At 43.3% G+C, this 25,045-nt stretch overlaps 1 protein-coding gene and 1 long non-coding RNA gene across 11 annotated transcripts in view; one reads left to right on the forward strand and one right to left on the reverse strand.

Annotated features, from left to right (window-relative positions):
- IFT88 (intraflagellar transport 88) overlaps window positions 1-25,045 on the reverse strand; it is a 159,700-nt gene that overhangs the window by 131,337 nt on the left and 3,318 nt on the right. For 6 of the 10 annotated variants that reach the window (XM_086715297.1, XM_086715295.1, XM_086715293.1 and 3 more), the window contains exon 1: window positions 728-886. The exons of 2 other annotated variants lie outside the window; for them this stretch is intronic. The gene's annotated coding sequence lies outside the window, so the exon portion shown is untranslated. Of the gene's footprint in view, window positions 1-727; window positions 888-6,788; window positions 6,892-25,045 lie in introns of those variants that run through there. 2 more of the 10 variants (XM_086715322.1, XM_086715288.1) reach the window with 2 other exon arrangements.
- LOC147584903 (uncharacterized) lies at window positions 967-3,906 on the forward strand. Its single transcript, XR_015254364.1, has 2 exons — window positions 967-1,362; window positions 1,993-3,906. It is a non-coding gene; the product is annotated as an uncharacterized LOC147584903 (long non-coding RNA).

Consider the following 25,045-nt stretch of genomic DNA (forward strand, 5'->3'; position numbering starts at 1 on the left):
CTCTTCTATTGACTATGCCGGACAGTCTACATCCAAGATACCTGCTGTAGTTCTGCAAAAGCTCACAACCAGAAAATCTACCCGGTAAAAGGAAAAGTGGAATTTTAGCTCTAGAAAGAACCTTGGAAAAACAATCCTTCAAGTCTCTGGAATTCTGTTTCATCTTTGTGCGACTGAGTACAGGTTTACGCCTTCTTGTGTTATTATTTCACGAATTAAACCTTGCATGAGAAAATCTCAAAAGCTTTGCACAAGACAGACACACACACACACACACACACACACACACACACACACACACACACGAACGTTCGCGGTGTCATCAGCTATGAAACTCAACAGCTGGTGGCCAGGTCTAATCTGGGTTCGAATCTCCCGGCTGCCGTGGGACTGCGGTTCGCGACAGCCATCCGGCGCGGGGCGGCACTGCCCCGCCCCGCTAAGGGGGGCAACACAAGCTCGCCCGCCACGGGAATCCACGTCCGCGAACCGACCGCCGCGTTTCTGCGGGGCCTGCAAAGGCCCGGACGGGCCGGGACTGGAGGAAGAGCCGGTGGGCGGGGCAGAGCCCCTCCGCAAACGAAGCCCCCTCCCCGCGCCGCGCGCGACGACCCGCGCGGGGGCGTGCCGCGAGGGGCCGGCCTCGGGACTGCCGCCCGCCGCGGGCCCCGCGCCTCGCCGCCCGCGCCGGCCCCTGGCGCTCTTAGTCCCGAGCCCCTTCTCCTACCTCGCGGTGAGGGGGAGCGGGGCGGCCGCGAGTCTAGCGGGGACGACGCGGCTTTCTCGACAACCTACTAAGAGCCCGCGTAGGCCAGAGCGCGGCGCCAAGCCGTTGCCACGCGCGGAATCCAAGGAAGCGGCTCCCACAGTCCTCCGCGCCAGGGCGGGGGAGGAGGAGGAGGGGGCGGAACCGGAGAGGAGCGAGGAGGGGCGGGGGCGGAAGGGGGCGTGGCCGGCCGGGAGCCGGACGCGGGTAGAGAGGCGCGGGTAGCGGGCGTGGAAGGGGTAGGAGGGGGCCTCCGTTGCGCCGCCTCTGCTTGGAGTACTTGGGAGGAAAGAAATCCACAGTCTGTAAAGCCTGATGAAATCAGCCGGAAGGATTACCCAGGGACGAGACGAGGTTATTATAAAATATCTGCTGGAGCCACCACGCAGATCTTGTGAGCTCGGAAGCCAGTGTTCCGTGTCATCATGGGCTCCCTTTGGTCACCCTGTGAAGTGACTCAGATGAGTTGCCTGTCTTCGAGGCCTCGGCTCCTTCCTTTTCTCCTTCCTAATGTCCGCATTAGGTGTTCCCACAGCATGCTGTGCACACCTTATCCAAGCTCTTAATGTACTCTTGTCTGATGAGTGCCTTAAAGGGTAAGAACTGAAACTCTGTGTCCCAACTACCCAGAACCAGGTTCGTAGTAAAATTTAATAAAGGCACAGTATGAATGAGAAATTCATATTTGTTTAATATGATTAGTTTTAAATTTTGAAGATTAATGGGGATCATGCAGGGGAAATGTAGACACTGTAATTAATGAATTTCAAACATTAAGTATACGTTGGGAGACAATTTTTTAATGATCGTCTCTGGACTACTGTGGCGGTTAATTTAATGAGTCAACTGGACTAGTCCGTAGTACCTAGTTTTTTTGTCAAACAGCAGTGGAGGTGTTGCAGTGAGGATTTTTTAAGATGTACTAGACTTTGGGTACAGCAGATTACCCTCCGAAATGCAGGTGGGCCTCACCTAATCCGTTGACAGACTCAAGAGAAGACTGAGGTCCCTGGAGGAGGAGGGAATTCTGCCTCTGGAATGCCTTCAGACCCCAGCTGCCACATCATCTCTTCCCTAGGTCTGCAGCGTTTTGGCCTGCCCCGCAGATTTTAGCCATGTCAGTCCCACGATTACAGAAGTCAATTCCTTAAAATAAGTCTTTATATATGCATTCTTTGGGTTCTCTTTCTGTGGAGCACTCTGACCAATAGAACTATTTCTTCAAGGATATTTGTAAAGGAAACAGCTTTGGAAGAATGAGATGACCGTCTCCCTCCAATGCCAAAGCCAGATTTGTTGCCGTCAAGTATATTGAAGATTTAATGTCGCCCTCTGAGGCAAAGCCTGGACACTTTGGCCTGAAGTCCATGATGAAAGACTGAAGTTTCCTAAGCTCAGGCTTCCTCAGCAGTGATACAAACCCATCGCATGTGCAGCACCCACCCGCCTGGACTACCATCACGGGACTTGGGAGGCGAGGAGAACTGAAGGGATACGAAGCTCGGGCTGCTTGCTGTGCTGTGAATAATCAAAGTCCTCTGTCTCTGATCCCAGTACTTTCTGCCAGCACTTAGGAAGCTGTGTTAGCTTGTTAGCCTGGAAAGAGGGTAAACTCTTACACAATTTTTCATCAAGCTGCAATGTTTAGCTTAAAGCATATGTTTATTATATATTTGTTGAATTAATTAGTGAACACTGTATAACCCTTTGCTCAAGTTGTTGTATATAAGACAATTTTTGTTATCTCTTTAGGTCTCCAGGCTATACATTTCTAGCCTTCACACACACACACACACACACACACACACACACACAAAACCTATTGGAAACAAATTCAAGTTCCTTTATATTTGGCTGCTCTTTAAGCATGATACAGTTACTTACCCAGAGAGTGGTCAATCATCTCATTCATTTTAAATATTGTAACGCAGCTACTACTTATTGCACGTACACCTATATTGCCAGACAAAATGTTAGGGTCACATAGCTTGTATATCTCAAAGCTCCAGAGGACAGAGATTTTGTCTTTTTTGTTGTGGACTATACCCTAGTGCCCAGGGAAGTGCCTGAAAGTAGTTGGCTGTCAATAATATTCATTGAATAAATTGCCAGGGCTTGTAATGAATCACATATAGAGGCAGGGGTGAATGAGAACAACAAGCATGAATCTTATGTTCGGCATAAGCAACAGGGGAAAAGCCAGTGCCACTTATTAATGTGGAGAACACTAGGGGAGAAGCAAATTTGAGAAAGGAAATTAATTTTGAACATGAACATGTTGAGTTTCAGATATCTGTAAAATGTGCAAATAGAGGTGTTTGAGTGGGCAAGTGTATATATAGACATAAAGCTCAGAGAAGAGATTCCATCTGGAGGTATACATGTGGTATTCACAGCCTCCCAAAATTGATGGATTTGAAGCCTGGGAGTGGGTGAGGTTGTTACTGGGGAGGAGCATGTGGAGGGACAAGAAAATAACTTAGACTTAGAAACTTACAATTTAATGGTTTTATAGAAAAGGATCCCCTAATCATTCTCGTTAGTGGCCTGACACATTGAAGCAAAACCAGGAAAATGAAAGCAAGAGAAGCTAAGAAAGAAACTGAGTCAAAAAGAAGGGATGGACAATGACGTTCCATGTTGATAAGAGATCAAGCAAGTTGTGTCTGGCAGTATGAAGGTCACTGTTGACGTAGCAAGAGCCCTTTCACCAAATGGTGGTATAGAAGACTGGGCCAAATTTAATGGTAACTGGTGGTAAAGTAGTGACTGGTTATTGAAACTGAGGAAGCCTGACTGTGAATGGGAAGAGAGAGGTAAGGCAGTACTGGACGGCAAGGGGTTTGGGAGTCCAAGTGGAGTTTTTGTTGGTTTGTTTTTTAAAATGGAAGATACTTGGGGCACCTGGGTGGCTCAGTCGGTTGAGCGTCCAACTTCGGCTCAGGTCATGATCTCACGGCTCGTGAGTTCAAGCCCCGCGTCAGCCTCTGTGCTGACAGCTCAGAGCCTGGAGCCTGCTTCCGATTCTGTGTCTCCCTCTCTCTCTGCCCCTAACCCACTCGCATTCTGTCTCTGTCTCTCTCAAAAATAAATAAACATTTAAATAAATAAATAAATAAATAAATAAATAAATAAATAAAATGGAAGATACTAGAGCATGCCTGATTGCTAATGGAAATAATCCAGTAGAAAGAGTTTGAGGATGCAGGAGAGGTAGCTGAGACTAAGGGGACTGGGACTTTTGCAAAAAGGGGAGATGGTATAGAGTGAGCAGAAAAGAGAACACACTAACTAGAGAAATACAGTAATACTGCTTAGGAAGTGTGTGTGCTCTGTCGACCTTGATGATCATGAATTGGTATTGATGCTCATCTACCCTGTTGTCTGGTACTCTCCCGAGTCCCATTTTTTCCATTGGATTTTCATTAAGTACAGACATAGAAAAAGGCAATGGCAGGATTCATCCAGGGTTGGAATTCATTAGTCAGTTGCAAAGAAAGGGCAGAGGGAAAAACGAGTTATAATGGTAGACGTGAAATTGAATACGAATAATAAGGGAACCAAACTGAAGGGAACTAACGAATAAGAAAAAAGTTGAGCAGTCAGGTCAGAAGTGCTGATGGGGTTGGAGGAACAATTGCAACAGGTTGGAGAGTAGGCTTTCTGAGCAAGCCATTCTGGAAGTAGTGCAGTGTTGAGATGATAACGAGGCCCAGGATTCGATGATAGGTGCGATCTGGAGGAAGCCATCTGGGATTAGGAGTCCAGAGTTGAAGTCACTGGAATAAGGTATATATACTGAGCCAGTGGCAGGGTGGGGGAGGGGAAGGCAAAGGAAGGAGAAAGTCGGAAGAGGTTTGAAAAAAGTATGGCCTGAGATTCACAGTCACAGAAGGTTTGCAAGAGGGTGGGCAACTGATGGTCTGGAAGCAGTGTGGGGAAGTCAAGGAGAAGCTACTTACTAACTCTACTTTCTGACTCTGAGATCCCTGAGCTGTGAGAGAGTGACCTGACGGGCCTTCACAGGAAGCATGGTCCTCAGAGGACGGCCAGTTTTCCCCATTAAAGCAGAGAGGCGGGAGAGCACTGGGAAAAGAGTTTTAAGATGTGGGGACACTATCAAGCGCAGGACGAAAATTCCAGTGGACTTGGGGACAGTTTGGGCCAGGGTATGGCTGCTGACTGGAATGACTGGCCCAAGGAAAACAGGAATGTGAGAGGGGATGGATGTAGACCAGACCCTCTCTGGGAGGGCTTGGGCACATAGTCCTCACAGAATTCCGCTGGAGCTGCAAGAAGTGCCATGTTCCCTTTCTTCACGGTCAGCTGTTGATGGCAGTTTCAGGTCATCGGCAGTGGCTGGCACAGCAGCAAATGAGCACCAGCGTTGTGGACATTATTTATTCCGTGGAAGGTGGTGGAGGGTGGGTATGTTCAGTCTGGCTTTCGACATTGGATTGATGCTCTCGTGATCTCAAGGTCAGTTGTCTCAAAGGTCTGTGTTGTGTGTCATCCATCAATAATTCTGTCTGGCCTGCCACATTTCTCTCCAGCATTCCCCCGGTCTCCATCTCCCTACCACCTAGCGCGTCTGGGCAGCCATCTTGTCTTGTCTGTCTGGTTACCGTAACTTCCTAATTCTCCTCTCCGCTTCCTCTTTACTCTTCCATCTTGCTCTCGTTCAATGTATTGTCACACTGTAGCCAGAGCGATCATCCTTAAAGTGACCATCTGATCACAGGATTCCCTGCTTAGAACATTTGGGTGTCCTCGCTCGCCACTCTGCCTTGATCTCTGGACAAAGTCTAAAGTCCCAACGTTGTTTATAAGGCCCTTCATAGTCTGAGTACTCAGGATTCTTTGCTGCAGCCAAGAAAAACCAATTCATGCTAACAAGCAGAAAAGAATTTTTTTGGAAAGATATCAGGCAACTCGCAGAATTGTCAGAGAGGTTAAGGAATGAGGCTTGGAAAAACAAAAGAAGCCCAGGGAGTAAGACACAGTCAAAATCACACCTCAGCAACAATCTGTCTAAATTATGGAGAGCAACCCTCCCGGTTTGCTCTGGATTAGGGAGTTCCCAGGATGAGGGATTTTTTTTTTTTTAATTTTTTTTTCAACGTTTTTTAATTTATTTTTGGGACAGAGAGAGACAGAGCATGAACGGGGGAGGGGCAGAGAGAGAGGGAGACACAGAATCGGAAACAGGCTCCAGGCTCTGAGCCATCCGCCCAGAGCCCGACGCGGGGCTCGAACTCACGGACCGCGAGATCGTGACCTGGCTGAAGTCGGACGCTTAACCGACTGCTCCACCCAGGCGCCCCAAGGGATTTTTAATTATAAAACCAGGAAAGTCCCGGGCAAGCCTGGGAAAGTTGGTCACCTTACTTAGTCTGCTGCTACTGGTATCACCTGCCCTCGCCTTGATAGCTGTCATCTTGGCATTGAACTCTTGCTGCCACAGGGCTGGACTCTGTTGTTTCTGGCACTTCCTTCCTTGCCACTGGACACTAGCTTCTACCACAGACCCTGTGTCCAATTTCTAACCATCCTGCCCTTCTTTTTTCTCCATCCAGAGTCAAAGTCCCAGATGGGAGCATGAGCTGACTAGGTTGAGGTCAGTACATGTTCTGGCTTCCAGGGAGCCTAAAGACAGGGTATGTGCTGTCCGTAAGCTTCCTCCCGCCGATGTTGGGATTCTTGTAAAATGGAAAGGGTGTTCAGGTGCTAGGCAGCCAAAAATGACAAGTGTCCAAGACACTTCCCTTCTTTTGCCCCCCTCGCTTGCACATTGTGCCCCAGGTACATTTACCGACTTTCAAGACACTGGCAGGTATCATGATCTCTCTTACCTCTAGGCCCCTTTTCTTTTCCTAAAAGGGCCTTTCCTACCATCCTCTTAGCCTAGCCACCCCTCTCTCCAGGCTGCCTTCCTTAATCCTTGGTGTATTCGTTTGCTAGGGCTGCAAGAACCAAGTAGCACAACCTGGGTGGTTTAAACTACAGAAATGGATTTTCTCACAGTTCTGGAGGCTGGAAGTCCATGATCGAAGTGCCCATAGGGTTGGTTTCTGCTGCTGCTGTCCTTGTTTTGCAGATGGCTGCCCCTGGCTGCGGCTTCACAGGGATGTCCCTCTGTGCACGGGAGACCCCTGGTCTCTCTCTGTGGGTCCTAATCTCTTCTTACAAGGACAGCAGTCAGGTTAGACTAAGACCCACCCTAAAGGCTTCATTTTAACCCACTTACCTCTTTAGCCAGATACAGTCACATTCTAAAGCACTAGGGGTTAGGGCTTGAATATATGAATTTGAGGGGACATAGCTCCCTCCATAACACCTAGCTCATGTTAGGTCCTGTGCATGCCTGGAGTACGTTGACCTTCCACTATGAGTACACACAGCACAATTTTATACTTATTACTTATTTGTAAAAGTTTACCCAAGTCCTGCTCACCACTGGGTTTCCACCCCAGTATGACACAACTTGATTTCTCTAATAAGTAATTTAGACACTGTGAAAACCTTTCCCCTAAGCTTCCCAGAAAAATACCATGAAATGCAGTCATTGTCTGTTACATATTTTTTTTTGTCTGTTACATATTTAAAAGTATCATGATTCTTTTCTACCTAAAAGTGAAAAGCAAATTAGCTTGAAAATACAGAGTGACAAATTTTTTCTCATCTTTAAAATAACAAACCAGTTATAATACTTTTTCTACTTATTGGGAGGATAATCACCACTCAATATTGTCAAAATATGATCACTGAAGTTCCAACCTTCTTTTCTTTTACTGTTTGTATGACACAGCACCGATTTATACTCCTACCTGGATGTTTCTCAGGGGCTCACTTTGTGTTGAAAAGTGCAAGAAAGGCTGAATAGCCCTAATTTGCATATTCTACATCAAATATATTGTACTCTCCCCTTTTAGAGCTACTTAAAAGAGATTCATATTTCTTAATATAAAAAAAACAAAAAACAAAAAACACTGTTTTTCTAACTGGCACCAATCCGGTCTGGAGAAGTCATCATCTTGGCCTTTGGAAGGATCTTTAGATGCCAAATTGTAGACAGACCCCATACTCACAGTTTAACAGAAGTATCGTACTTTGTGCTTAAAGCTGTAAGATCTCTTACTTGCAAGTTACAAATTAACTTTAGCCTGCCAATAATTTCAATCTGTCTAAAATAAATGGATGTTGGATTATAAATTACCCTAGTGAAAGAGTCCCATTCCATTCACAACACAAAACCTACAGTCATTAACAAGTTGAAATTAATGTGGAACACACAAGGAGGCATGAGGTATTTCAAGTTGTGCCCACACTAATGGTAGCACTGGGGGATGTGATAGTGTGGGTATCATAAATGGCAGCATGAACAAAGCACAGTTCAAGTAAGAGACTCTAATTTATAACTAGGGAGCGCTCACTAAAGTCCAACCATTAATTTTGTACTATGTTGTTTGCCGAAGAGGGATCAGCCAAATAAATAATGACTGAACATTATCATGACTGATGACTTTCCAAGGATGAAAAAGGCAAGCTCTTGGCCTTCTAATGGTAAAGTAACCCAACTCAAAGGCACACATAAAAATAAAATTAATAACACTGGCTGCATATCACTCAAGTATGCTACTCATGCAGCTGGTATAAAGCATTTGCTTGCTTTTGCTGCATTCCCTTTTAAATCAATTTCTCTCTCTCTCTCTTTCTCTCTCTCTCTCTCTCTCTCTGGTCTTGGGTCATTCTTTCTGCTTTAAGTCTAACTCTAAAATCTCATGCCTACCAACAATTCTTGATGTATACAACAAACAAGAGCCTAATAATTGAGTTCACTGATGTGGCTCCAAGGATGAGACTCAGAGAACTAGGTGTCTATTAAGAAAGAAGAGTGTCTCGGGGCACCTGGGTGGCTCAGTCGGTTGGGTGTCTGGCTCTTGATTTCAGCTCAGGTTATGATCTCAGGTTTGGTGAGACTGAGCCCCGTATTGGGCTCTGCGCTGACAGTGCAGGGACTGCTTGGGATTCTCTCTCTCTCTCTCTCTCTCTCTCAAAACGAAAACAGAAACATTTTTAAAAAATTAAAAAAGTAAAAGAAAGCAGAGTCTCTGAGGCGTGGAGATATCCAGGCTAACTGGCTAAGCGTCGTGTAAGCAGATTTCTGTGTGTTGTCAGAAGGCAGTCTTTACTCTGGGTGTGAAGTGCTTGTTTCAGGGTAGTGGTGCCTCAGTTGTCCTTGCTGCTCCAGGATTATGGAATCCCAGCTGTCATTTTATTACTATTACTTTTTTTATTTTTTAAATGTTTATTTATTTTTGAGAGAGAGGGACAGAGTGTGAGTGGGGGAGGAGTAGAGAGAGAGGGAGACACAGTCTCTGCGCTGTCAGCTCAAACCCGTGAACGGCTAGATCGTGACCTGAGCCAAGTTAGTCACTTAACCGACTGAGCCACCCAGGTGCCCCCTCAGCTGTCATTTTAAAAGAAATCAAGTCTGCATTTTGCCTCCAACCCCTCAGGTGGTATCACCATCGTCACCATCATCATCATACTAATGTATCATTGTAAGCTTCTGGACATGGGGGCCATGCCTTATATTTCTTGGCATCCTCCATGGATGTGTAGAATAAATTTGATTTTCATCTTAGCTTTTTCAACTATAAAAAGAAAATTGAAAGGTTTTCAAAAATATTCAAATAAAAAATTTTACTTGTAGGGGATTGCAGACAACTCAAAATTTCTGGACCTGAACACTCTTTTTTTTTTTTACTTCTTTTTTCTTTTTTTTTTTTTACATCCAAGCTAGTTAGCATATAGTGCAACGATGATTTCAGAAGTAGATGCCTTAATGCCCCTTACCCATAGCCCATCCCGCCTCCCACAACCCTTCAATGACCCTCTGTTTGTTCTCTGTATGTAAGAGTATCTCATGTTTTGTCTCCCTTCCTGTTTTTATATTATTTTTGCTTCCTTTATGTTCATCTGTTTTGTATCTTAAAGTCCTCATATGAGTGAAGTCATATAGTATTTGTCTTTCTCTGACTAATTTCGCTTAGCATAATACCCTCCAGTTCCATCCATGTAGTTGCAAGTGGCAAGATTTCATTCTTTTTGATTGCCGAGTAATACTCCATGGTATATATATCTGATATCACATCTTCTTTATCCATTCATCCATCGATGGACATTTGGGCTCTTTCCATACTATGGCTACTGTTGATAGTGCTGCTATACACATGGGGGTTCCTGTGTCCCTTTGAAACAGCACACCTGTATCCCTTGGATAAATACCTAGTAGTGCAATTGCTGGGTAATAGGTTAGTTCTATTTTTAGTTTTTTGAGGAACCTCCATCCTGTTTTCCAGAGTGGCTGCACCAGCTTGCATTGCCACCAACAATGCAAAAGAGATCCTCTTTCTCCGCATCCTCGCCAACATCTGCTATTGCCTAAGTTGTTAATGTTAGCCATTCTGACAGGCGTGAGGTGGTATCTCATTGTGGTTTTGATTTGTTTTTCCCTGATGATGAGTGATGTGGAGCATTTTTTCATGTTTTGGTTGGCCATCTGGATATCTTCTTTGGAGAAGTATCTATTCATGTCTTTTGCCCATTTCTTCACTGGATTTTTTGTTTTTCGGTGTTGAGAAGTTCTTTATAAATTTTGGATACTAGCCCTTTATCTGTTATGTCATTTGCAAATATCTTCTCCCATTCTGTCAATTGTCTTATAGGTTTGCTGATTGTTTCCTTCACTGTGCAGAAGCTTTTTATTTTGATGAGGTCCCGATTGTTTATTTTTGCTTTTGTTTCCCTTGCCTCTGGAGATGTGTCGAGTAAGAAGTTGCTGTGGCCCAGGTCAAAGAGGTTTTTGCCTGCTTTCACCTTGAGGATTTTGATGGCTTCCTGTCTTACATTTAGGCCTTTCATCCATTTTGAGTTTAGTTTTGTGCATGGTGTAAGAAAGTGGTCCAGGTTCATTCTTCTGCATGTTGCTGTCCAGTTTTCCCAGCACCACTTGCTGAAGAGACTGTCTTTATTCCATTGGATATTCTTTCCTGCTTTGTCAAAGGTTAGTTGGCCATACGTTTGTGGGTCCATTTCTGGGTTTTCTATTCTGTTCCATTGATGTGTCTGTTTTTATACCACACTGTCTTGATGATTACAGCTTTGTAATACAGCTTGAAGTCTGGAATTGTGATGCCTCCAGCTTTGGTTTTCTTTTTCAAGATTGCTTTGGCTATTTGGGTCTTTTCTGGTTCCATACAAATGTTAGGATTGTTTGTTCTAGCTCTGTGAAAAATGCTGGTGCTATTTTGATAGATATTGCATTGAATATGTAGATTGCTTTGGGTAGTATTGACATTTTAACAATATTTGTTCTTCGTATCCAGGAGCATGGAATACTCTTCCATTTTTTTGTGCCTTCTTCAATTTCTTTCATAAGCTTTCTTTAGTTTTCAATGTAAATTTGATGATATTCTTATGGGGGCTCACTTGTATGTAACAAGTTTTTCTCTTGCTGCTTTCAAGATTCTCTCCTTGTCTTTAACTTTTAGCATTTTAATTGTATTTTGTCTTGGTGTGTGTCTCTTTGGATTCCTCTTATTTAGAACTCTTTGGGCTTTCTGAATCTAAATGTCCATTTCTTTCCTCAGGTAAGGAAGTTTTCAACCATTATTTCTTCAGTTTTCTTCCCCTTCCTCTCTATTCTCCTTCTGGAATTCCTCTAATGTATAGGAATGCAGCCTGCTTGGTGTTCTCATGAGTCCCTTACACTATCTTTACTCTTTGTTCATCCTTTTTTTTTTTTTTTTTTCATTTTGCTCCTCTGATTGGGTAGGTTCCCCTGCCTTGTCTTTGAGTTCACTGGTCCTTTCTTCTGCTTCACCTAGTCTACTGTTGAACCCCTCTAGGGTATTTTTTTCAGTTCAGCTACTGTATTCTTCCGTCCTGTGACTTCTGTTTGGAACTTTATTATATTTTCTATTTCTTCAATATGAAGTTCTCACTGTGTTCATTCGTTCTCCCAGGTTCAATGAGCATCTTTATGGACATTGTTTTGAACTTTTTATCAGGTATTACTTACCTCTGTTTCATTAATGCTTTTGTTCTGACATTTTATCTTTTTCTTCCTTTGGAACATATTCCTGTGTCTTCATTTTGCTTGACCTTCTGTGTTGGTTTCAATCAAGTAGTTGAAACAGCCATTCTTTCCATCTTGAAAGGTAGGCTTTGTGTAGGAGCTACAAGTTATTGTTCAACCCTGCTCTGTTTGATCTTGGTTGTCTCTCAAACCTTCATGATTTTCCAAGAAACCCATTATATTCTTAACAGCCCAGTATTTGAGGGTGTGCCAAGACCAGTCAGTGTCCTCAAGGTGGGGAGGTCTCAATAGGTACCTGGATTCGGGCTGATTGGAAGCCAGACACTCAGGCAGCAGCTTTTAAAGAATGCAAATATATACAGTCCTGTGGGACTGCAAGCATAAACCTGACTGGCTTTCAGAGCCAGATGATCTGGGGGGTGTCTCCTGGGTGGCAGTCACAATAATCGGGACTCTGGATGAATGGACAAGCTCCTTCTGGGAGATACCAATGAGCTATAGTGGGACAGAGGGAGAATGTAAAGATGATGTCCCCTGGCCTGTGTCCCCCAGGAGCAACGCCATAGTCTCTAGATGTGTGCCAAACAGGAAGCCTGCCCCTAACTTCAGGCCCCATGACTAGCAAGCAGTTTCTTTTTCACAGAAAGCCTGGGGGTATGTTTCAATCTGCTGTTCATTCAGCTTCCTGTGGCCAGCCTGCCAAGAACAGTGTCTCTGATTGTTATAGTCCCTTGGGACCCAGGATTGGAAAGCCTTCGTGTCACCAGATCCAGGCAATCCAGGGGTATCCCTGGGGCAGCAGCCTTAAATATTGGGGCACCAGATAACGGCCAGGTATAAGAGTTTCCCTCTAAGAGTTGCTGGTGCTCTGGTTACGGCAAAGGGAGAATAGGAAGAATGTGCCCACTTTCTAGGGTCTCAAGAAAAGTTAGACAGCCCTTAAATTTGTGTTTAACTAGAAGCCTGTGCCTCAGCTAAAAGGCTACTTTCCTTTTTTTTTTTTTTTTAATGTTTATTTTTGAGAGAGAGAGAGAGAGAGAGAGAGAGAGAATGGGGGAGGGGCAGGGGGGAGCATGAGCAGGAGAGGGGCAGAGAAAGGGAGACACAGAATCCGAAGCAGGCTCCAGACTCTGAGCTGTCAGCCCAGAGAATAATGCGAGGCTCAAACTCATGAACCATGAGATCATGACCTGAGTCAAAGTCAGATGCTTAACCCACACAGCCACCCAGGCGCCCCAGGCTACTTTCACAGGACTGAGCTCCTGGGTCTGCTGTTTCTTGCTGTTTAAAAGCTCTTTCTCGGGGCGCCTGGGTGGCGCAGTCGGTTGAGCATCCGACTTCAGCCAGGTCACGATCTCGCGGTCCGTGAGTTCGAGCCCCGCATCAGGCTCTGGGCTGATGGCTCAGAGCCTGGAGCCTGTTTCCGATTCTGTGTCTCCCTCTCTCTCTGCCCCTCCCCCGTTCATGCTCTGTCTCTCTCTGTCCCAAAAATAAATAAAAAACGTTGAAAAAAAAATTAAAAAAAAAAAAGAAAAAAAAAAATCTCTTTCTCCATTGGCTGAAGTCCCATGGAACCTGAGAGCATAAACTTGGAGCCTGTGTGATATAGAGATGTCCCTGGCAGCAGCCATAAAAATCAGGGCACTAATCAAAGGTATAGGCTCCTTTCTGGAATGCCAGTGAACTGAAAAGAGGCCGAAGGAGAGTGCAAAGATTGTGTCCACTGGCCTCTGATCCCTGAGAGGCCCTCTGTAGGCCCCTGTAAGTGCACCAACCCAAAAGCTTGCCCTGCGGGCCAGAGCTCCTGGATGTGCAAATAGGCCTCTTTCTCAGAAAGACTGGTGTGGTTCTGTTATCTGTGCAGTGCCCTGTGAGCGGTAGTCTGCCATGAAGTGTCTCTGTAATTGTTACAGTCCCATGGGACCAATGAACGCAAGGCCCCCTTGGCCTCCTGAGCCAGGCAGATCGACGGGTGTCCCCTGGGTGGCGGCTGTAAAAACGAGGTCTCCACATGTGAGTTAGAAAAGGGGAAAGAAAGGAAAAGAAAAAGAAGAAGGAGGAAAAAGAAGATTAAAGGCGCCTCCCGGCTGTCTCAAAGCAGAGGGAGAATGTGCAAGGTGGTGCTCACCAGCGTCTGGCCCTGGAGAGTATCCAGCAGGCCTCTGCTCCGCAGGCCAATGCTTTACAATGAAGAAATAGGTCTCTTTCACATGGAGTCTGGGCACTTTTCAAAGGGCTGCTTTTGTGTTGGGCCTGGGGACGGGTAAGTCTGTGGGTGGGCATTTAAGGGCTGTTCCTCAGTTCCCACAGGCCTGTGGATCTCCTGGGCAAAGGCCTCATTTGTCTTCAAGGCTAGATGCTTTGGGGATTCATCTCTAAGGTGCTGGTTTTAAAAGTCAGGGTGCCCAGTGTGGGTGAAAACCCATCACTCCTCAGGGGAGTTCCCTCCCGATTGTGGGTAGCTACACAGGGGAGGGATTGACGGCACAGAAGTCTCTGAGCCTTCCTATCCACTTCGATGTGGTTTCTGTTGCGTTTGCCTGATGTGAAGGGGTCACTCCATCGGTTTTTAGGTTTTTTTCGGAGGAAATGGTTCCACACGTAGCCGTAGATCCAGTATGTCCGTGAGAGGAGGTAAATTCGGGATGTTCCTACATCGCCATCTTGAACCAGAACCTCAAATATTATTTTATATTAACGCAAATATGGATATATTGTAAAACAATGTAAATGATTATACTTTCTCAAGAAAGCGCTCCAAACTCCAATGAAACGTGAAGTTTGGAGGAGGTGTCTTCTCTGACCCAAGAAAGCGTCTTCATTCTCTGCCATGGGGGTTCTTGGGTGGGAACAGTGGAGACATGTTGGCCACAGAAAGCTTACCTGCCTGCGTTAGGGACCCTGGCTTCTGCTTCCAGCACTGCTACGGAGCAGCTGTGTAACTCTGGGCAAGTCCCTTTCTTCTCTAGGACTGCATCTTGTCCCTTGTAAAAGGAGGCGCCGGCCTTGGCCTCTCCTAGCACTAACTGCTTCTGGGCTCCTATCTTATCCGACTTCTTTTCACATGTCACAAGGATGACTCTATTTCAGCTTGTTATTGCCAGCTAGTTGGACCGACGTTCACTTTGAAAGGAATTTTCACTATTGTTTAGAAGAACTTCTTAAGTATTAATCTATATCTTTCTTCGGGTTCAAAAGTAAAATTCCCCTTTATACAGACCTCTCACTTTCAAGAACCAGTAGAGCGCCCTAGATTTAGGGTAATAAATCTGTATTCAGTGTTACAGGTGATTACTGATTAAACAGGGGAGTGGGGCAGAGAAAGAGAAGAAGTGGAAAAATACTGTCAGAAACACTGAAAGATCTTTTACGGATGGAAACTAGTAAAAGGTGACCTGAAGTCTACTCTGCTGCCTACGTAGTCTTGCCTGTGCCTGGAGCGAAGGGGGGCCAAATGGAAGGGTTTCTTTAGAAACCAGCACACTCCTGCCCTTTCATGAGCCCCAGACACTGCGCTGTTGTTACAGCCGTGGCTTTCGTGCCCCACGAAAGCCGACTTCTAAAAGGGCCATTTGTGCAGGATATGTGCAAAGTAAATTTCCATCACTTTGGCTTTCCTTTCTCTGCTTTCAGAACTTGCTTACGAAAAGCCTGATTTCCTAGTATAACATGTCAATTTTTCCTACTTGCTTGGATCAGTAATCCAATCAGTTTCATAATAACAGATGTGAATCTAGCTTTTCCACTCAAAAGTAGGATCAGTGAAGGCTGGAATATGTTTTGAAAAAAAACCCGATAACCCTCATGCAATCCAAAGTAAACTCCTAGTCATTCATCATCCAGAACCACACACACACACACACACACACACACACACACACACACACACACGGAACACTCAAGTAACCAAACTTTTAGAATATTTTACACAGATATTTGATGACATTAAACAGTGAAACTAAGTGCATTATCTTGTCAGCATCATATATTTTTATTGATCTGCATCTGCTATATATAGTATCTACTTATAACATGTTCATTCATTCATTCATTCATTCATAGGGGTTTCACAAACGGATAAGCCAGAAATAAGGCATTTCTGGCAGAAGGAAGATCATGTATAAGCTGCACTGTCTAGTAGGGCAACAATTAGCCACAGGTGACTATTTAAGATGAAATTTAAACTAAAATGAAAAAAAACCTGAAAAAAATAAAGTAATTAAAATAAAATCAAAATGAAAATTCAGGGGTGCCTGGGTGGCTCAGTCGGTTAAGCATCCGACTCGATTTCAGCTCAGGTCATGATCTTACAGTCCATGAGATCCAGCCCCACGTTGGGCTCTGTGCTGACAGTGCAGAGCCTGCTTGGGATTCTCTCTCTCCGTCTCTCTGGCCCTCCCCCAGTCGTGCTTGCTCTCATGCACACAAGCTCTCTCACTCTCTCAAAATAAATAAATACACATTTAAAAAATAAAAACGAAAATGCAGTTCCTTAGTCTCACTAACCACCCTCCGAGTACTCAACAGTCAGACACGGCTGGTGACTGCTGTGTTGGAGAGGACACAGGGAGACCATTCCAGCATCACAGGAAGTTCTATTAGACAGCATTGGGAGGGTGGAGAGAATATTAAAATCACCTGATTGCACCATTTAAAAATAATTTTGAATAAACTCTATTTGCTCGTGAGCCCCAAGCATGGTCCAAAGAACATTAGTGACCTGCTAGTGTTTTCTAAACTCTTCTAACTATCTATACAGATATACAATATATAATACATACACAACGCAGAACACTGAGGAACGAATTTGTTTCATTGACACGTGCTCTGCAAAACTCTCCTTAGGAAGAACTAGAGGTCCCCTCACTGACACATTGTTAGTCTTCCCATTCCTTTGGTTTGTGTTTGGGTGAGTTTAATGCTACCGGAAAGTGAGAGTGGCTTAGAAAGATGGGAGGTTTTGTCTTTCCGAGGTGGCTTGTATATAAAATTGCTGAACTGTGCCAAGAGGCCAAGAGAATCTTTCTTTTTCATGTAAATGTGGCTCTATCCCTAACGACTTTGACCCTGAGGCCCCAACAAAGAAAATCAAGGGTCACTTGGGGTGGAGATCTTAATTGTCCTGTTTGCTTAAGGCTGCATGCTTGTTGATTTAGGCTCTTGTGCTTGGCATGCTTTTCAAATCAAGGATCTCCACCGCCCATTCTCTTGTTCTGCTTCCTACCACTCCAGAATCCTAAGGCTAGACAAAGATAAAGTCCATGAGTGACATCTTCTCTGAGTGAGTTCAGAAATCATTTGGAGAGAAGCCACATTTAATTATAACAGTGATGAAATCCTTAGTTTCTGACAAGGAGCTACAATCTATTAGGACACAATTATATTCAAGCACATGAATTTCCTTAGACAATATTATTCTCATCACAACCTCTGCCACATATGGTTGTATAGGTTGTGCATTGCACAAGGGAGACACATCTAAGGAAGTGTTATTTACATTATGGATATCATAGATTTGGTACGTATAACAATGATAAAAACAATTTTCCAGAAGATGGCAGTAAAGTATCTTATCTCAAAATCAATACAGTATGATTATTTTCAGCAGATGGGAAATATAAGTATCTTGAGGAAGAAGTGCTTGTTGAAAATGCATGCAAAGGCATGACTTTGATTATCACTTGCTCTAGGTCCTGTATAAAATCAAATCTCTGTTATTAGTGAAAGTGAACCAGTGCAGTTTAACAGGTAAAGAAAAGGAAAATGAATTATCAATGTTAGGTACTGAAGTTCCAGCTTCCAAAATGCTGACTCTTTGTTAAAATAATAATATCAAGATGGGGGCACCTGGGTGGCTCAGTCAGTTAAGTGTCCGACTTCAGCTCAGGTCACAATCTCGTGGTCCGTGAGTCCGAGCCCCGCATCGGGCTCTGGGCTGATGGCTCAGAGCCTGGAGCCTGCTTCCGATTCTGTGTCTCCCTCTCTCTCTGCCCCCCCCCCCCCATTCATGCTCTGTCTCTCTCTGTCTCAAAAATAAATAAACGTTAAAAATATTAAAAAAAAAAATAATACCAAGATGGGACACCTGGGTGACTCAGTCGGTTAGGCATCTGACTCTTGATTTTTGGCTCAGGTCATGATCTCATGGTTGGTGAGATCAAACCCCACATTGGGCTCTGTGCTGATAGCATGGAGCCTGCTTGAAATTTCTCTCTCTCTACCTCTCTCTCCCCGTCTCCTGCTCATGCCCTCTCTCTCAAAATAAATAAACATTAAAAAAATAGTATCAATATATTATATGAGATATATAGTATAAATAATATACACCTCCTGGGAGTGTGGGTACAAATATGATTAATGTAAATAAATAGGAACTCTTCCATTTTGAGGAACATCTGTCTCCCCAAAAGTGTCCCCAACATATACAGTCTTTAGTCTTTGGTTCTGCAAAAGAAAATTAATCAAAACTATTGTGATATTAAGGAGGAAAAGGCAGCACAGGAAAAAAAGTTCCTGATTCACTTTGTGGTGTGTTTAAATCTTTTTGCTGTCATTCAGAACTATGGTCTTTTTGGGTAACAGTGAATGATCACGAAACCCCTATTTCTTGTGGAGCAGTTTTATCGTGAACTGTGAGATCACCCAGGTACCCCTAAAAAAGAACAGGAAAGAAAATGGGGAGAATGGTGTGTTTTTTCTCTCGCTTTTGGAAATAGGCAGAAGAGAGCTTTTAGGAGCATAATTAAAGAGTATACCTATTAAGTGCTTAGTAAGGAAAACTGGGGCATAGTCCTTAACCTGAAGAAGCTTACAATTTAGCAGAAGACTAAACATTAAGCATCACTTAACACAGTGGATTGTACAATAAAAAACAGAGTGAATGAATGACTAAAAGTTACTGTAATGCTCACAGTAAGCTCAGTTTGCTCAGAGAAAAGAGCAGTCATCCCTCACGGGAGGAAGCAGTCATAGCTTCAAAAGGAAGTGGGCACTGGCTTTGTAAAAGAAGAAGAAATTTTGGATAATTTGGGGGGTCCTTATCTGTCTTGTTCACCATTGCCTCCAATACCATAGAACTGACCTAATACAGTAACCACCAACTACCTGTGGCTATTTAATGTAAGTTAGAATGAACCAAAATTAAATAAAATATAGATTTCCTCAGCCACATTAGCCAAGTGTCCTTGTGTGACTAGTGACTACCATATTGGACAGTGAAGATATTGAACATTTCTACCGCTACAGAAAGTTCTGCTGGACAGTACTGAGTCACAATAGTGACTGGCACGTAGTATGTGCTCAGTAAGTATTTAACGAACGAGGTTAAATAAATGAAAGTTGCTGAACTTGCCTCTTAGAGCCTCTTGTTTTCTCATCATACAGATGAAGAAAACAACAATTAAAAGATTGTGAGGATCGAGTGAGACAATGAAGCGAAATTACTCCATGCACTAGGAGAACAACACTAATGTGAATTCTCGTAATTCAAGCTTCCTGGAACTGTGGGTACAATGGGATTATGTAGATAGGAAGGACTCAAATTTCACTGGCACTTGCCCTTGCCTACCTAATACACATGGGTTCTCTCGTGAGGCCCCTCCTGATGTCTCAGAGCCCCTCGCTGGCCATTCCTGCCAGTGACCACTAGCTTGACAATATTGATAACGGAGACGCGGATCTGTCTCCAGAAGCATTCAGATTCACAATTAAAGAAAAATCTACAGGTCAAACAACAACAATAACAAGTTTGTGAGTTAGATTCACCCAATATCAAAGTGTTTATGATCCCCCAGAAGCCTGCTTGATTATCCAGTCTTCATGGAGTTTTGCATCTTCCACACCAACTGGGAGGCATGTTCCTTTCCCCGAGACCTCTTGTTCTCCAGCTTTGCCAGTGGGCACCAAAGGACACCTGCATGTAGCCCTCTGCCCCACGGAGTCCTTACAAACACAGTCCCGTCAGCTTCTGCCTGCCTGCGTCCTTTCTTGCCAAGATCCAGACAGATGGTAAAAGAAGGGTCACCAGGCTGAGTCCTTCATGCCCCCATTCCTACCTCAGGCTCCCTTTCACAAGCCTCCTTGATGTCCCTTTTGACCTACGCAAATTATTCACAGAAGTAGATATTTACAGGCTGAAGACTCCATCAGTTAATCGGACGCAGCCAGGCCAATTGGCTTCAGTAACAGTTCATCTCACCGGGGTCTCCCCTGTTTTGTGCAGTGAAATATGTCTAGTCCCTAGGCCGAGGCTCCTATCCTTCCCCACAACTTCTTGGAGGGTACAGTAGATGGCTGTTAACTCATTTCTTTGGATTCTCATCTTGGGCTTGGATTCTCGTCTTGGCTTCATTTCCAGGTGTGCTGATTTGTGTGAGTTTAATGACTTTCAGCTGCCAGGACCCGGCCCTGACTGTCCTGAAGTGGGGAGGCAGCCTAGACCCCAGTTCAAGGCCTGCATCATGTGTACAAGGTCTTGACACTTTGACCTGGCCTTTTCTGTCTCTGCTTCCTTTAGACTGGAGGACTGGGGCTGCAGCAGGCACTTCTTTTTCCTTCAAGCATTCTGTGATCAAGGAGGTTTGTACCTGTCTCTATCTCAAAGTCAATCCTTAGGATCTGAGGCTATCTTCTGGAAGTATCCTAGTTTTCCACCATTGATAGGAGTTTTTGGGTTGTTTTAGAATACAGAAAAGATGATCCAAATATTTACTTTTTTTTTTTGACACTTAAAAACCTCTCTTTAATTGATATTAGTCCAAAGATCAATAAAGTCATAGAAAATCTAAAAACATCACCAACTATCTTGATGTTGATATTTATACATTACACCCTAAAACTGAAGAATAAACATTCTTTACAAGTGCACGTGGCATGTTTACTAATATAGACAATATTCTTGGCATATAACAAGCCATAATAAATTTATAAGGTTTGAAGCCATATAGAAGCCATATAGAGTGTTCTCTTAACACGATGGAATTAAATTAGAAGTCCATAACAATAAGGGATCTAGAAAATCCTCAAATATTGGAAATTAATTGACATACTTCTAAGTACTCCATGGATCAAAAAAGGATTACAAGAAAATTAGAATGAATATATATATTTCAAATATATAAAAATATACATATTTCAAGTTTGATCAGGCTCTACTTTTAGGTACCTTTTTGCCCTCGGTTTCTTTTTTCTTTTTTTGTCTTTTATTTTTTTAATTTATTTTTTAATTTACATCCAAATTAGTTAGCATATAGTGCAACAATGATTTCAGGAGTAGATTCCATAGTGCCCCTTACCCATTTAGCCCATCCCCCCTCCCACACCCCCTCCAGTAACCCTCAGTTTGTTCTCCATATTTATGAGTCTCTTATGCTTTGTCCCCCTCCCTGTTTTTATATTACTTTTGTTTCCCTTCCCTTATGTTCATCTGTTTTGTCTCTTAAAGTCTTCATATGAGTGAAGTCATATGGTATTTGTCTTTCTCTGACTAATTTCACTTAGCATAATACCCTCTAGTTCCATCCACGTAGTTGCAGATGGCAAGATCTCATTCTTTTTGATTGCCGAGTAATACTCCATGGCATATATATCTGATATCACATCTTCTTTATCCATTCATCCGTCGACGGACATTTGGGCTCTCTCCATACTATGGCTACTGTTGATAGTGCTGCTATAAACATGGGGGTTCCTGTGTCCCTTTGAAACAGCACACCTGTATCCCGTGGATAAATGCCTAGTAGTGCAATTGCTGGTCGTAAGGTAGTTCTATTTTTAGTTTTTTGAGGAACCTCCATCCTGTTTTCCAGAGTGGCTGCACCAGCTTGCATTCCCACCAAATGTTCACTTTTTATTTCTTAGACTTCTTAGATCTTGACAGCCAGTTTGCTTGTCTTTAAAAAAAAAAAAATCAAAATTTTAAACACTTAAAAAATTTTTTTAATGTTTATTGATTTTTGAGACAGAAAGAGACAGAGAATGAGCAGGGAAGGGCAGAGAGAGAGGGAGACACAGAATCCAAAGCAGGCTCCAGGCTTTGAGCTGTCAGCACAGAGCCTAACACGGGGCTTGAACTCACAAACCGTGGAATCATGACCTGAGGTGAAGTCGGAGGCTTAACCAACTGAGTCCCCCAGCTGCCCCTGGGATTTTTCTTCTCATAAATTTGAGATTAATTTGCTTTTCTTTTTCTAGTTTCTTAGGGTGGAAGTTTTAATCACAGATTTGAATTCTTCTCTTCTAATATTGACATTTAATGGTATATTAAGAACTGAACAGTTGTATCTCATAATTTAATTTTTAATTTTTATTTACTTTAAAATTCACATACAATTCTGAGAGTTTTGTCAAATGAATAGAGTATGCTCTGGATTCAGAACAGTTCTATCTCCCCTATCCCTCAATTCCCTCTTCATGTTCCTTTTCATTCCACCCCTCACCATCCCCCACCCCCTGGCAATCACGGATCTATTCTCTATCCCAATCGGTTTGCCATTTCCAGAATTTCAAATAAATAGAAGTACACAGCATACAGTCTTTTGAGTCTGGCTTCTGTCGTTTAGCATACTTTATTTGGATTTATCTACATTGTGGATATTAATAGTCATTCCTTTTTATTGCTGAGTTTGTTCCTTTCATTGTCCATTGTATGGATGTATCACAGATCATTTTTCTATTTGCCAGTTGAAAGGTTATCTACAGTTGGGTTATTTGCAGTTATTTACAGTTTGTGGATTTGAACAAAGCAGACACACATGTTTGCCTATAGGTTTTCATGTGAACTGAGTATTCATTTCATTTGGGTAAATATCTCAGAATAGGAATTCTGGCACTTTGTGGAAACTGGCAGAAATTCTACATAAGAATTTATGTATGCTACGCATATATTTAAGTTTATAGGACACTGTCAAACTTTTTCTAAATGGGTTGTACCGTTTTGCATTCCCACTGGCAAATATATGAGAGTCTCAGTTGTTCCATATCTTCACCAGCACCTGGAATTGTCAGTTTCCTTATCTATTTTAATTTTAGCCATTCTATTAAGTATGTGTTGGTTCCTCACTACAGTTTTATGAGCACTTCCCTAATGACTAGTGATATTTGCATCTTGTCATGTGCTTATTTGCCAGCCATACATCTTCTTTCATGAAATGTCTTTTTAAATCTTTAGGCCATTTAAAAAAGCTGTGATAAAGTATACACAACATAAAACTTATCACTTTAACTATTTTTTTTTTATTTTTTTTTTCAACGTTTATTTATTTTTGGGACAGAGAGAGACAGAGCATGAACGGGGGAGGGGCAGAGAGAGAGGAAGACACAGAATCAGAAACAGGCTCCAGGCTCTGAGCCATCAGCCCAGAGCCTGATGCGGGGCTCGAACTCACGGACTGCGAGATCATGACCTGAGCTGAAGTCGGACACTTAACCGACTGCACCACCCAGGCGCCCCTCTTTAACTATTTTTTAAACATGTTTATTTTTGAGAGAGAGAGAGAAGTGCAAATAAAGAAGGGACAGAGAGAGAGGAAGACACAGAATCTAAAGCAGCTTCAGGCTCTGAGCTGTCAGCACAGAGACGGGCTTGGGTCTCGAACCCAGGAGTTGTGAGATCATGACCTGAGCCGAGGTCAGATGCTTAACCGACTGAGCCATCCAGGAGTCCCTCACTTTAACCGTTAAAAAAAATTAAAAAAAAAAATTTCTTTTTAACATTTATTTATTTTTGAGACAGAGAGAGACAGAGCATGAACGGGGGAGGGTCAGAGAGAGGGAGACACAGAATCTGAAACGGGCTCCAGGCTCCGAGCTGTCAGCACAGAGCCCGACGCAGGGCTCGAACTCACAGACTGAGAGATCATGACCTGAGCTAAAGTAGGACGCTTAACCGACTGAGCCACCCAGGCACCCCTCACTTTAACCATTTTTTTTTTAATTTTTTTTTTTTCAACGTTTATTTATTTTGGGGACAGAGAGAGACAGAGCATGAACGGGGGAGGGGCAGAGAGAGAGGGAGACACAGAATCGGAAACAGGCTCCAGGCTCTGAGCCATCAGCCCAGAGCCTGACGCGGGGCTCGAACTCCCGGACCGCGAGATCGTGACCTGGCTGAAGTCGGACGCTTAACCGACTGCGCCACCCAGGCGCCCCTAACCATTTTTAAAGTGTACATTCAAGGACACCTGGATGGCTCGGTTGGTTGAGTGACTTTGGCTCAGGTCACAATCTCACGGTTTGTGAGTTTGAGCCTCACATCAGGCTCGCTGCTGTCAGCAGAGAGCCTGCTTTGGATCCTCTGTCCCCCTCTTTCTGCCCCTCCCCCACCTTGTGCTCTCTCAAAAATAAACATTAAAAAAAATAAAGTGCATATTCAGTAGTGTTAAGTACATTTATGTTGTTGTGCATCCACTCTCCAGAACTCTTCATTTTGCACAATTGAAACTATTCCATCAAACAACAAAAAAGTTTAAAAACTTAAAAAAATACGTTGTGCTAAAATATACATAACATAAAATGTATCATACCATTTTAAAGTGTCCAGTTCTGTAACATCAACTATATTCCCATTGTTGTACAACCATCACCTCCATCCATCTCCAGAACTTTATCATCTTCTCAAACTGAAATCATCCCCATTAAACAACAGCTCCTCACTTCCCCCCTCCAGGAAGCTCCCGGAAACCAAAATTTTATTTTGTCTCTATGAATTTGACAACTCTAGTTACCTCATATATGTGGAATCATAAAATATTTCTTCTTTGTGACTTAGTTCTCTTAGCATAAAATCTTCAAAGTTCATCCATGTTGTAGTGTGCTTCAGAATTTCCTTCCTTTTTAAGGCTGAATAATATTCCATTGCACGTATATGCTATATTTTGCTCACCTATTCATCTATTGATGGGCACTTAGATTGCTTCCACATTTTGGCTATTGTGAATAATGATGCTGTGAGCCATAGCCATACAAATATCTGTTTAATACCTACTTTCAATTCTTCTATGTATATACCTAGAAGTAGGATTTCTGGATCATATGAAATTGTTTTTTAATTTTTGAGGAAGTGCCATACTGTTTTCTTCAGTGGTTGCACCAGTTTACATTCCCACCAGCAATGCATATGGATTCTAATTTCTCCACATCCCCACCAACACTTGTTATTTTTTTTTAAGTTTGAGAGA

This window comes from Puma concolor, chromosome A1 (genome assembly GCF_028749965.1).
Source record: "Puma concolor isolate L17-30 chromosome A1, mPumCon1.1.hap2, whole genome shotgun sequence".
Taxonomy (NCBI): Eukaryota; Metazoa; Chordata; class Mammalia; order Carnivora; family Felidae; genus Puma; species Puma concolor.